This window comes from Motacilla alba, chromosome 1 (assembly GCF_015832195.1).
Source record: "Motacilla alba alba isolate MOTALB_02 chromosome 1, Motacilla_alba_V1.0_pri, whole genome shotgun sequence".
In the NCBI taxonomy this organism is placed as follows: domain Eukaryota; kingdom Metazoa; phylum Chordata; class Aves; order Passeriformes; family Motacillidae; genus Motacilla; species Motacilla alba.
This window is the reverse complement of record NC_052016.1, coordinates 48,235,719-48,250,012: the sequence shown is the minus strand read 5'-3', so window position 1 is coordinate 48,250,012 and position 14,294 is coordinate 48,235,719. Positions and strand designations below refer to the sequence as shown.

General features: G+C 35.4%; 1 protein-coding gene across 7 annotated transcripts in view; it reads right to left on the bottom strand.

The window, feature by feature from the left end:
- The window catches only part of CNTN5 (contactin 5), a 600,552-nt gene that overhangs the window by 353,093 nt on the left and 233,165 nt on the right, over positions 1–14,294 (bottom strand). Inside the window, exon 1 of one of the 7 annotated variants that reach the window (XM_038141252.1) lies at positions 9,154–9,851. The exons of 5 other annotated variants lie outside the window; for them this stretch is intronic. The gene's annotated coding sequence lies outside the window, so the exon portion shown is untranslated. Of the gene's footprint in view, positions 1–9,153; positions 9,852–14,294 lie in introns of those variants that run through there. One more of the 7 variants, XM_038141242.1, reaches the window with a different exon arrangement.

The following is a 14,294-nucleotide window of genomic DNA, read 5'->3' as shown; positions in this document are numbered from 1 at the left end:
GACCAAAACTAGCCATCCTTATCAAACCCTGACTGTAGAGAAGAGCTAATATGAAAATAAATATATCTTATGAAACTGCAAACTTCTTACAACAGAATATTTAAATGATAGTTCTTGGTTCTCCAATTTTCTCTGTATTCCTCCACGGAAATTCATAAAACAGCAGAGTAAAATTGGTCAGTTTTAAGGATAGCAACTGGCTGCATTTCTGGGAGAGGATCTTTGTCACAATGTTAAATGAAATGTGTCATTCTAAGACTCTTGAAACCCATGCTTAGAATGATTACAGAAAAGGTTTCAGATAGTATAAATTGCAACAATTCTGTGAATAAGTAATCTGTTGATATAATAATCCTCTTTTCTCTTTTAACCCCTAAAAGACAATTGCAGCAAGTAAAATGAATTTTTTTAATATTGGGTGTTAAGATTCAATACAAACGTTTAATATTTTAAACATATATCTGCTGCACCAAATGCAGCACTTGAAATTTCACAAAGCCATATTTTTAGGGGTGTTCATGCTTTCTGATTTCATTTTGTCTGCATCAGATTATTGAAAGACTTTAATAAGTACTTTTTTTTAGAAGATTTTTCTTTTTATTAGAACTGCTTTATTACCCATCTATTCTTTAAATAGTTCTTAAGAAAGCAATTTCAATTTAATTTCCATTTTCAGTGAATGAATTATATCTTCTGTGTAGAAAGCATGATGTGTGAGAGTGTAAAGGAATTCTATTTAAAAATCCTAATATATTGGGGAAGTGTATGTAGCTATCATTTTCCTGAACTTTACAGGCCCAATTCTCAAATAACATCTTTTGTTCACACTTTTCTTATTGGAAAGACTTGACATTCCTAAATGTTTAAGGACAATTACATGTCATTTGTTGCTTTACTATATATATTTTTTTCTTAATTTGAGACCTTTTTAATTATTTCTTTCTCCGTAAGTGCACTTTGTAAGCACTTCCTTTATTCAACAGAAATATGCATTCATACACAGAATTCCATACAAGGTTTTAATAGTATCTGACAGTCTGGCATACACATTTCATCATTTCATCATTAATACTGAAAATATTTTGCTTAATACATAAAATCATGCAAGTCACTGCCACTCAGTGGGCAGAGATAATTTCCTCCTTAGCTCCCAAGAGCTGAGATCCAAGTTTAGAATCACACAAGAAAAACAGCTGTTGGAGTGAATCCAGAGAGCAACCACCAGGATGATTAGAGGGATGGAGCACCTCTCTTATTAGGAAAGGATGAGAGAGTTGGCTTTTTTCAATGTGGAAAAGAGATGGTTTCAGGGTGACCTATTTGCTGCCTTCCAGTACCAGAAGGGAGCTCCAAGAACACTGTTTACAAGAGATGTAGTGACAGGACAAGGGTAAATAGTTTTAAACTGAGAGTAGGTTTATATTAGATATCATAAAGTAATTCTTTACTGGGAGGGTGGTGAGACACTGCCACAGGTTACCCAGAAAAGCTGTGGCTGCCCCATTCCCAGAAATGTTCAAGGCCAGGCTGGATGGGGCTTGAAGCAAAATAGACCAGTGGAAGGTGTCTTGCTCATGGCAGGGCTGGAACAAGATGAACTTTCTAGGATTTCACAAGCCTTTCTAGGATTCTCTTATTTTTAGTATTTTCCTTGAGTGTTTTCTCTTTTCTGAAACGAGACAGTATTAGTAACTTGAAAGTCAATGTGATTTACTCAAACAAAACTTTCCCTTAAGTTCAAAGCACAGCTGGACTTTTGACCACCTTTCAAAAATGCTAGGATATTAACAGTTCATAAGAACTTTCACTGTCTCAAAATATATTTAAGATCCTTCTGATTTTACTAGTTTATGCTATAGACTCTTTTTCAGTTCAATTTCAAGCAGTTTGTATGTTTTAAACCAGCAGAGATTCTATTTCAACCATTAGAGCATTGAAACAAGTGCAACTTTTGTACTTCGTGGACAAATCAAGAAAAGCAAATAATAAAAAACAACTGAAAACCTCCACCAATAAAACAACTGTGAGTCATCTCTGAGTCATCTCAGACTGTGAATATCCAATATTCAGATTTTGCATTAAGTAACCCAAATTGCCAACTACATGCTTCAGAGGAGTAGAGCTTCAAAACAGGTATTGACAAAAATAGAGGATATTGCTATAAAAGACTTTAAAAAAAAACAGAACCTGACAAAAGTGAACAATTCCATTATCACATCATCAACAAGACATTAGAGAAATTAATCTTATTATTGAAATGCATTCTTTACAGAATCTTTGGGATATGAAAATATAAATACAAGCCCTCATTAAGTAATAGATTTACTATGTTGTGTACTCTTTAGATTTTCTCTGCTCAAGGAATTGGCTAGTTCAGGAGATTTTCAGTAATTTTTTTTATTTGCAATGAACAGATAAGTACAGAATGCTCACTTCTAACTTTAAAATAAGACTGACATATGGATGTCAATTGGCACACCTCCTCATCTGCTGCAAGTTAAACTTTTCCAAAAATGGGATAAGACAGCAGAAAGCAAGACCAGTATAGTTTCTTAAAAGCTTGTAAAAGTATTCCTTAGTTTAAATCATAGCAATGTTATTTTGCATTAGTTATTTGACTCAAAATGCTGCAATGACTAAAATGAAGAGAAAAGCAAAAATGAGCAAAAAGCAGATTCACAGCAAAACCTTGATATCACACTTCATAGTTAGCAGCTACAAACATAAGAGTTCTGAGTGGTAATTGAACAATTTCTTTTAAACCAGATTAAATACTTAATTTTTGAACTTTTCCACCCCTTTTGTTTACTTTATGTAGCTTTAAAGTAGAAATAGTCATCAAACAAAATGCTTCTAAAACATTAACATTTAAACATTCAGGAATGCTTGCAGGAGCCTGTCCATTTTATATCAAACAACCTTTTTAAAAAAAATAATAATACAGACGAAAATGATAAAAGTCCCCAAAAATCAAAAAAACTCCAAACACTTAGAATAATTTCCTTTATACATAAAAATTTCATTTTTAACAAAGGGAATGCAAATAAAATTATTTCATAAGGCCTGTTGAAATCTGTATAAAGTACACTGATAGTCACAAATTCAGGTTAAAGATTAAAAATTATGAACAGGCAGAAAAATACTCCAAGGTCAGTAGTGTATGAGTGATTGAATGCAAGATTTACCTTAGTGAAATAGTGGATTAATCCCTAAAAAGCCAAACAAACCAACTTCAATTATTTAAATGCAGAAATACATGTTGTTATATAAAATAACTACTAACTCTTACATCTAAAGAAAGCACACTAACTTGAAAGCTATGGTGTTTCATGATTAAAACCAAACAGAGACTATGACCAAAGATAAGCAGGTTAATAAGCAATACTAATTTTTTAGAAAAGATGTATTTTTCTGCAGCACTCATAATTTGTTATCATCCCGAAGGAGAAAAGATTGTATTGTCTAGTCAGAGCTCTCCAGATCATCAGAAAACTCATCAAGGATACTTTAAAATAAGACTGCATTTTAATTCAACTGAGGCAGTCTTTGGACAATTCAGTTCCATATTGCAAAAAGTCTCTGTACAGAACACCTTAGACCTGATTCCTAAGGCAGTCTGCTTTTTTTTTTTTTTTTTGCTGTTCCACAACCATTCCCGTTGCAACCATTTGGTATTGATTGTCATAGATAATTTCTCATCCTTAAGTAGGTTCATTTTCATTCCTGGTACATTAAGTACTGTTTCAACCTCAATCTGAATTGCTATTTAATAAAATAAATAATCATAAGAAGTAATTACCCAACATTTAAGCTGATTTGTAGCTTTTGCAGTGAGGCAGCAAGATTATCAGGAATATTACATACATATTTCTACTCCTTTGCATTCTATCTCAGAGAGAAAATGGTTTTAAGCTGTCTAAACTTGGACTAAGAGAAAGAAAAATTGCAAAATTTCTCACATAGTCTAAATTTAAATTTAGACTATTTAGACATTTTCCTCAGAAAACCTATCTAGTAGTTCTTTTTCAATTCTCTAATCTGTTTATTATTATCTACTTACAAATAATATCAATTTACCTTGTGTTAAGAGCTAAAGATTCTGATCAAAATATCAAAAACTTTGAGTGACTCTCTAGAGCAGGTTACCCTGCACCTATAAAGCATCAATTTCATCGACATAATTTTTGACAAGAATTTGTCCAATCTTTTGTTATCACTGTCATTGGTAATAGAAACTTTGCAATTGCATTATGTATTTTACTCAATCTGCAATTAGATATTGTTACCTATCAGCATCTGACTATCTGCATCTTTATCTCTGAAACCTGAGCTGCAAATCTCATCTCATCTACTTTGCATACTGAAAAAATGGTGGTTACTTCCCTACTTCTTATATCTCAGAAGGTTTCTATATTGAAAAAGTGGTTACATGTCTGCTATAGTTTTTTATGGTTTAGGAGTTTTCTATATTCCATATGAATTCTATTTTCTTCAAGGCAGACAGTCTTAAGCTGGTCAATCTGTTTTCACAAATAAATTTACTGCCTCTGATTGTTCTCATTCTTTCTCTCTGGACTTGCCAGTAGCTGCACATATTTCTAAATCAGTCACAGATGAAGTGTTATGTATTTTTTTCAACTGAGAACTACTATTGTACAGCTTACTTAAAAAATATTTTGTTTTCTGTATGTTTGCCCTGTCCAAAACAGAGCAAGGTCGTTCATCTAAGGATATTCCTGTTTGGGCAGCAACATGGCTTTTACATTTCATTTTCACCTTGTGATCTCATGAGCTCTTTCTTGGCATCTCTTACCAGAGCAGTTTGTTCTTATGTAAGATAGTATTTTCAGGTTATACATGTTGGTTTACATATTTTTTGCCCCTACATGATTGCTCCAGTTTGTCATGATAATTTCAAAATCTGAACCTTCCCATATTCACAGTGAGGTAGCTGTGATCTGCAATTTAATATGAAGTTCCCTATTCCATCGTGCATTGGGTTTGCATGGCCAAGCTTTGGTAGTGGGGGGGCTACAGTGAATGGCTTCTGTGAGAAGTTTCCAGAAGCTTCCTCAGTATCCAGTAGAGCCAGTCCCTGGATGTACAGATAGCTGGTAGAGGCTGGCCCAATTAGAAACATTTCAGAAGGATAAGAAGGATAAGAAAAGTTATTGCACAGATGTAGTTGTGGCCAGAGAATATCGGTATGAGAATATGTGAAAGGAATAACTCTGCAGACACCAAGGTCAGTGGAAGAGAGGGAAGAGGTGATCCAGGCACCAGAACTGAGACAGAGAGAGAAGCTCATGCTGGAGCAGCCTCTCCTTGAAGGACTGCACCCTGTGGAAGAGTGACCCACACTTCAGCAGTTTGGGAATGGACTCACATTGAAGTTCACGGAGAACTATCTCCCAAGGGAGGACCCCCATGCTGGAGCAGGAGAAGGAGTCCTCTCCAGGAGCAGCTGGAGAAAACCTCAGGTGATGAACTGACCATTACCCCCATTGCCCGTCTCCTTGCACCACTGGGAGAGAAGATAGAGCTGGGAAGGAAGGAGGGGGGGTTTTAGGCATTTTAAAGGTCTTATTTTGCTTATTATTCCGTTCTGATATTGTAGTAATAAGTTCAGTCAATATCTCTAATTTGAGCCTGTTTTGCCCATGATGGTATTTGATGAGTGGTCTCTCCCAGTCCTCAACTCAAACCCTTCACTATGTTTTCTCTCCCCTGTGTTTTTGAAGAAATGTAAAATCATTTAGTGGATTATTAGATTTTGTCAAATACTGGATTTAGGAAGTTTTTTTAACTTACTGAATAAGAACTCTTTACAGTTATTGACTCAAAGGAGAAAAATACTTCTATTACATGCAAATGAAAATCTGCAAAAAAACCAATATCAACCAACTAACTTCAAGTCTAGAAATGAGCTTTTTTTCCTCAATAGCCTTTGGTACCACTCATATTAACATAATGTTCCATAATACTGTCACAACAATTGAAAACCTCTCCATGATTAAAGATCAGTGTTATTAAGAAATCATGAGACTGTTGCACCATTGAAATTCTAAATTTCAGTATACCTTGTGCTCTTGATATACTGCTGGAGGAAAGAACCTTCTGAAGTAAAAAACAAACAAATAAGAAGTTGTTTGTTTTGGTTTTGTTGTTGTTGTTTTTGTTTTTTTTTTTTTTTTTTTACTGTACATATGCTTTTCAGCACGGCTGTACAATGTTTTTTTTCCCTGATTTCTAAATGTCTAGCAAGGCTTCAGACATGCCTGAAAGGCAGTTGGCATGTGTGGAAGCTAGACAAAGTGGGAGGTAATAGAGATTGGCAGAGAGAATTGTCTGAGGTTTTGGATAAATCTGCAAGAGCTGTCTCAATTAAGGGAGTTAGATTCTTAGGGAAAAGGTTCACTACTGTACGTCCTAAGTAGATCAAATACTGTTACTGGCCTTTCAGACTGTACCATGGAAAGGAGCATTTTTCAACTGATGAAGACCACTGGATTAAAGTCTACCATCCTGGATGAAAATCCTCACACAGGAATGCTCTGGTTTAGTGAGGAGTATCCAGAAATTACTTTTCTGCAGGAAGCATTAAAATGAAACATACTCTTGATCATTTTATAATCCTCAAAAAGTGTGTCTGGGTGTTGAACTTCATCTCAATATCTAGTTTCATGCAAATTCAGATGGCACTTCCTGCAAGTAGAGTCTGGCCAGCTGTGTGTCAGCTATGTGTGAGGTTAACAGACATCACCCACTTGGAGATCTATGTCTCAACAGGAAGCTGATTTACAGTTCTGAAGAGTGTATAGTTTCTAAAAATACCTCCCAAATCAAGCTAGATTAAATAACAACTTTTACAGAACTAAAAATTGACACCTCTGGAGTTCAAAGGTTAAGATATCCAACTGGGATTCATGAGAGCTAGTTCAAACGTGCTTTCTCAAGTATCATTCTAGGAAGCATAGTAGGTTTCTTTGTTTTACTCTTTTACCGTGCCAGTGGTACCCCCTCTGGTTCTATTGTCACATGTCTGGTAAGAGACAGAAAAGTACTCTAACAAAGAATGGAAGTTCAACTTGTTTGGTTTTTTTTTTATTCTCACAACTCTTTCTGGTGGGAAAAAAAATCCTGAACTGTGGAATTTGATGCTGGTATGTACTAAACTTCCAAAACCACTATGTACAAAAAACGGTTGAGTCCCTATATTTTGGGCTATATTGCAGAATTTAGCTGAGTGAGCTGCACTATACTCTGCCTAAGGATGCAGTTAATCAGTGGCTCAGTTCAAGAGCATACAAAATGCACAGAAGAACATCTCTGGCCTTGATAGACTCTGAGGTAGAAGTAGAACCCCTTTCAGAGTAGCATTTTATTCAAGTACTCTTCCCATCCTATCTCCATCCTCCCAGTCTCAGAGGGAATTACACAAAACCTGGGCTTTTCTGAGTGTCCTATCCTTGAGATAAGAAAATTTATGGATGAGATATATTAGCAAGTTTTTCCCTAATATAGTTCTTACCAGAAAACAACAATGAGATAATTTCTTCTGTTTAATAGAACTAGAATGGCCTTTAAAAATACAATTCCCTTATTATTTTCATGCTCAAGTATATAAAAAATTATTTTTTTTCCATTAGGCACTTGTTACATATCCTGTTTGATGCAAATATATAAGGAATCCTTTTATATTTCTCATTAAAAGAGTGATTTTCAGCATGCCTGTGTTCTCTGCTGTTCATATCCAATTTTACCACATATTCCAAATAAGAAGGAAAAAAAAAAGAACATATTTCAGGCTTTTACTGAAGCTAAATATTTACACAAAAGAAGGTGAAAAATACTAAAAGTTCAATTATTCTATTGAGATAACAGTAAGTGTCACAAATATGCAGTGCTTCTAACAAAACCAGGAAATACAGATAAACACTATCCTGCATGCAAAATTTTCAGCCTTAATACCCATGGAAATTTTCATCTACTATTGTAACTATTTTTTCTTTAGCTGACTGACCCTTTAAACTCTTTTAAAATGGATTTTAAAAACAGTTTTTTATTTGACTTATGTTCATTAAATATTAAATAGCAAATATATATAATTGTATATTAATATATATTTAAATATATATGTTATGTATTAAATATATAGGATCATACCACTCAGCACCTTAAAAATAGGAATTATCTTTCATTTACATTTCTGAGATTTCATTCCTGTCAGTTAAGACTAATCATCTTGTTAGAAAGCAGTCAGGATGAAGAGGAAGCTGCCCAGTGTTAACCTTTTTACCTAATCACATTCTATCTGAACTCAAGAGAAAGGGTAACAATATTTTCTGCCACTCTGACTTTTGGGTAATTCACCTTGGCCTGTGAGGGACTATGAGGCAAGGAGCCTCATGTCTTAAATTTTCAATCTCTTTCTGTGATTAAGAGCTGACAACACAGTTTTCACATACCTATTTTCATCTCATGATCAAAGCTGCATTTCTACAAGTTAAGATGAATGCCTTTCTACACACATAATTTTTACTCTAATCCTTTCATAATCAAAAAGAAAAATTAAGTAGAGTTCACAGTAATTTTAGCAATAATCTAAGGCCCTGTGTCCAAGTTTTCTCAAAAACTGTACAGCCTCTGAGTAATATTCCAGCAGGATTTACAGAGAAACCTCACATCAGTTGTATTAGGGACTGTTCAGACACACACATTCCTGTTCCAAAGAGTTTAATTGCAAGCAATGAAATTGAACAGCAAAAAGACTGATGGAGACCAATAAATTAAGCTCAAAGAACTCTTGAAGACAAAGCAAAAAGTAGGAGTGAGACATGGAGCACTAAGTTCCTTAGGAAGCTAATAAAGAAAATTTATTTTTGTCCTGTGGAAGCAGCTATCAATACACATTTTTCCTTTCTAAAACCTTTATTTTTCCCACTTGTAAATGACAGAGCCATGTACACACTGTGACGGTCTTATAATAGTTGCTCATCCACTTGAATGAGAACAGACCAATACAAGCTGCCTAGAAGGAGCAGCAAGAAACCTCTTATAAAAGCCAACTGTGCATCCTGTGCACTCAGCCACAGTTAGTGTTTACCAGCAGCAATTTCCTTTCAGTTACATGCAGAGCTTTGGTGAACCTACCTTATTTCCACACCATTAACTTCCAAACATTTTTTTCTTCCCACTGTCACTCACCATGATCTCTTCTGTGTTTTTCTGTCAAATCCAATAGCTTCTCCAGCAGTCTTACTCTATCTCAGAGCAAATCCAGACCTTGCTTCTTCTAAACAGCTTTTCTCTCATTTACATCTGTTTTTCTGAGTAGTTGGGGCAATACCTTGAAAATTGCTTCTCATCGTTATTCTGTGTTTATCTAAAAAGTATGAAGTGTCCTGTAATCCCAGGTGTGGTAGGCAGAGGCAATTTAACTGGGTTACTTAAAGGAGCGAGACACAATGCTTCACTTGCCCAGGCAGCAGTATTATGTGCTAAACACCAAGCAGTTCACGGTTGGCAGTGCTCCGAAGCATGGGACTTTATCTTCTGTAAATAGGATTAGCAAATGAAAATATGTATTCTAGTTTCACAGAGCAGGATTATCAGCAAACCAGTACATTTTTGTGATGTTCCTTTTAGCTCTATTTTCTGATGAGCACTAACACGGCTTTTGCTAATCTCTTCTGTGAAAAAATGCACATATTTGAACATGTTCTACATGTTAGATTGCAGGTTTAGACACTCAATTTTAGATCATCTCTTTACTAAGACTAATAGAAATCTCTGAGTCATAAATTTTCCAATTAGAGAAGGAAAAGGTTGTATTGTAGAGTCACTACAAATAACAGAGAAACTTAATGCAGAAAATATATACCCACTCACTACACTATTTCCAATACTGTGTCCTTTCCATTTTAAGGTATCCATTTTATATAAATGTTTTAAAATAAAAGGAAATGCTGTTGCACAGGCTTTTCTTTATGACACTCAGAAAAGCAGGTTTTCATAGTTAACAATTTTTGATAAGTCCCTGGAAATGACAAATCATCTGCTCACAATTAATTCAGTGCTGGTTCAGGGACATTGTCATCAGAAGCTTCATGGTATGTCTCTGAAACAGACTGTGCTGGTTTTGGCTGGAGTAGAGCTATATTTTTTTTCACTGTGGCTACTATATGTTTTGGATTTGTCATGAACACAAAGTTGATAACATAGAGGTGTTTTTGTTGTTGCTGAGCAGGGCTTACACACAGCCAAGGCTTCTTTTGCTTTTATGCTGCCATGCTGGTGAGGAAGTTTGGGTTCCATGTGAGGTTGAGAGGAGACACAGATGGGACAGGTGACCCAAACCAACTAAAGGGATATTTCCAGACCATATGGCATCATGGTCAGTACACAAAGTGGGAAGAAGGAGAAGGAAGGGGGAAATTTTGAAGTAATCTTTTTCTTCTCAAGTTATTGTTACAAGTGGTGGGGCCCTGCTGTCATGGAGATGGCTGAACACCTGCCTGCCCATAGGAAGCAGTGAATTGATTTTTTGTTTTGTTTGTGTCTGTGGCTTTTGCTTTGGCCATTAAACTTTTTTTATCTCAATCCAAGTGTTTTCTATCTTTTATCCTTTTTATTTTCTTCCCAACCTGCTGTGGGAGAGTGAGCAGGCAGCTGCATGGGGCTTGGTTTCTGACTTGAGTTTAACCACCACACAGGGTCATGAAAATTTATCACGTAGTCTTATCCCAAAACAAGATAAGAAAGACTTACATAAACTGTTTCCATATTTACTATAAGGTCATTCTCATTATATATTTCTTAGTTTTATTTGCAATCTAAAATGTGATGTAATATAGTTATGTACAAAAAAACCCCAAAATTCCTGATCTTTCGCAGAACAGCAAATTTACCAGCCTGACCATGAATTATCTAAGTTGGTTCTACAGGGCAATTGAGAGATCCAGAAACTTACTTTCCAAGGAATGGATGTCATTTACAGTTTGGGGGACAAACTCATGTTAAATGCATGAGGGAAATAGCAACACAGTCAGAATTTTACTTTCTCTTTAGAGCTGTAAGAAATAAAGGCATCAGTTACACAAGATGTAAATCTCTCATTTTTATTTGTGAAGACTAAAGTCAAGACCTTGAATTTTAGGAAACCAGAGCTCCAGTCATTTAGGGAGTTAGTCAATAGGACCCCCTGGGAAACCGCCCTCAGGGACAAGGGAGCAGAACAGAGCTGGCAGATCTTTATGATTACTTTCCATACAGTGCAAGAGATTTTAATCATCAGGTACAAAAAATCAGGCCAAGAAGGCAAGAGACCAATATGAATGAGTCGAGACCTACTGGCCAAACTAAAGGGCAAGAATGAAATACACAGACAAAGGAATCAGAGACAGAAGTCCTGTTAAAAGTCTAGGGACATCACCTAGTCAGGTAAGGATGGGGTCAGGTGAGCCGTGACACAACTGGAGTTGAACTTGGTAAAGGATGCAAAGAATAAGAAGAGGTATGTCCGCCAGAAGAGGAAGGTCAAAGAAAGTGTAGCTCCTGTCACCCTCATGTCACCCTCATGTCCCCCCTGTGGTTAATGGCACTGACCATGTGAGTATCCCCTCCCATGGTGTCCCTCACAGCCAGTGTCACCCCTCTGTCCCCCCGATGTCACCTTTGTGTCACCCCCATGTCACCTCCAGGATCAATGGCACTGACCACGTGAGTGGCACCCCCCCACAAAGAGGTAACTGTGGATAAGGAAAATGCTGAGGTACTCAACAGCTTTTTTCCTCAGTCTTCAATAGCAACCATCCTTCCCACACCTCTTGAGTGGATGGACAGCAAGACAGGAACTGGGGAAGCAAAGTCCTTCCCAGTGTAAGAGAAGATCAGTTTTCTTAGCGCCTCAGCATAAATCAATAAGTCTCTGGGACTAAATATAAGGAATAAATCTTTAACAATGAGGGTGGTAAAACACTGGAACAAGATGTCCAGAGATCTGTTAGATGTCACATGCCTGAACTCTTCAAGTACAGGTTGGATGGGGCTCTAAGCTACCTGCTCTAGTTGAGCATATTCATGTTTATTGCATTGTTTATTGTCATTTTAAAGATCCCTTCAGGACGAAGTATTCTATTTTTCTGTTTCATGATTTACTTAAAAATTAATGGAAATGTTATAATTTAAAATGCATACATTTTATATACCACATAATGCAACAGTGTCCTCTACATAATCAACTAATATGGATCACCCTGCTGATTTTTGTCTTTTGCTAAACTTATTCATGTATACCTGGATTAAAAAAAAAAAAAAACAAACAAAACAAAAACAACTCTTTTTTTTTGGTATGGAAATAATTAATATTTTTATTAATGATGAAAATAAAAAAATATTTAAAGCAACAGAGTTCATCCCTATCTGTTATAATATTGTTATAAAAGGAAGAAAAAAATTGTGTGTATAAGTACCTTATGATCTTTCCTTATAATTTATAAAACCAAAGCAAAACATCCCTTTTCAGTACAACTAAGGAATATAATGCTAAAACTGCCAGCTAATAGGCTAGACAATTGTTGCCTTTATTTCAGACTGTGCCAGATTGACAGAACAACTAGAAAGTTGTGTAATGGGAGCATAAATGGCATTCTCAGCTGTTTTGCCATACAATCATTAACCAGGTGAAAGCAATTTCCAATACTAACCAACACTAGGATCAAAAGACTCAGGCAAAAAATTCAAGTTACCAAATTAATTGGTTTAACAATTATCAGACATTGGGCAAGGAAAAAAAAAAAAAAAAAAAGATGCAAACATCCACAAAGGGAAACTGTTTTCAAAGCTTGGAATTAGAAAATTCTGTGTTCAAGGACTGACAGAATAACACATTTTTTTTTGGAGCAAAATATGGCAAGTAGACATGGGCTTTAGCATATTTAACAGCCATCTGATTTCACATAATCACATCATTTCAAATATCACTTCAAAGAAAGAAGCAGTAAAATACATGTAAATTCTCTATCAATTCACCCTTCTAAAATGTCTTTTCTGGTCTCTATCCTCCTCCCCCTTCTTTCTTCACCCTAGCAATGATTTCTGCCTCTCACAATCTTGAGTGCTCTGATGACCTCAATCAAAAGGCAATTATCCAGCAAGGATGGAAGGTAATTATTCCCATCAAGGAGAGATTGAATGCACCTGAATAGACAGCTGCAGTTCTTCCAGGGATTACATTATTACTATAGAAACTGCCTCCATTAATTTGTGATGCATGTCAAATTTATGATAAAAACTTGATTTGTTTGCAAGACAACTACTTTTCCCATTTCATCCAACATTCACTTTAAGGCAAGAGCAACAGTCAATTGTAAGTTACTTTAATATATAAGTGACAACTGTCAGCATGCAACCATCTGCTCAGAAGTAAATGACATAAAATCAGGAAAGGGAATTGAAGCTCCAAATAGATATACATTATATAATTCCAGACAGAGCCAAAAGCATGGATACTTCAGCCCAATCTTGCTAAGATCCTGCTGTAGGCACAACAGTATAGGGACAATGTATATTTTATATATATAGAAAAACAGAAAGGCTCACTAAGAAAATAAATTTAGTTACCCTATTTATCTTCAGTCTTACATGGGAAAATGTTTAATTCTAGGAGAGAAAAAATGGAAAATCTGTAAGTTATTATGAAAGAATTATATATCAATATTTACATCCTATTTTTAAGAGAGGTTGGCAAGATACCTGCTCTAAGACTCTTGAGGACTTATAAATCCTCAGATTTATTAAGTACATTGTAAGTTCTGAGCTTTGTCTAGAAATTTTGGGTAAGGGTTCTAATCACTGTAATCACTACACTGCCTTCCTTAGGAGCAATTATAAGACTGATAAATTATTTCTAATATCAAAATTCATTAGGTTTAAAAGGATTAAAAGAGGCCATTTCCCTTACCAACGCTTGCCTCCTAAAAGGTAAAAACTCAGAAGCCTGAATCAGAAAGCATTTTACTCTCTTACTGCTGAATTTCAAGGCATTTTAATAGAAAATCAACCAGAAAAACCTGTTGTTACATCTTATTAAAGGTTATTTTTCTGCATAAGCTACAATTGTAAATCTTGCATTTTAATGCCAGCAGAATATGTAAAAGTTGCTGTTCTAATGATAATAGAATTCTTGGCAGTAAGGTCACACAATATTTTGTTAATTAGGTGCATACATGGCATATTTAATTTAGAAATAAGGAAATTTCTATTGTAATCTAACACTCCTTCATTTCTAGAAA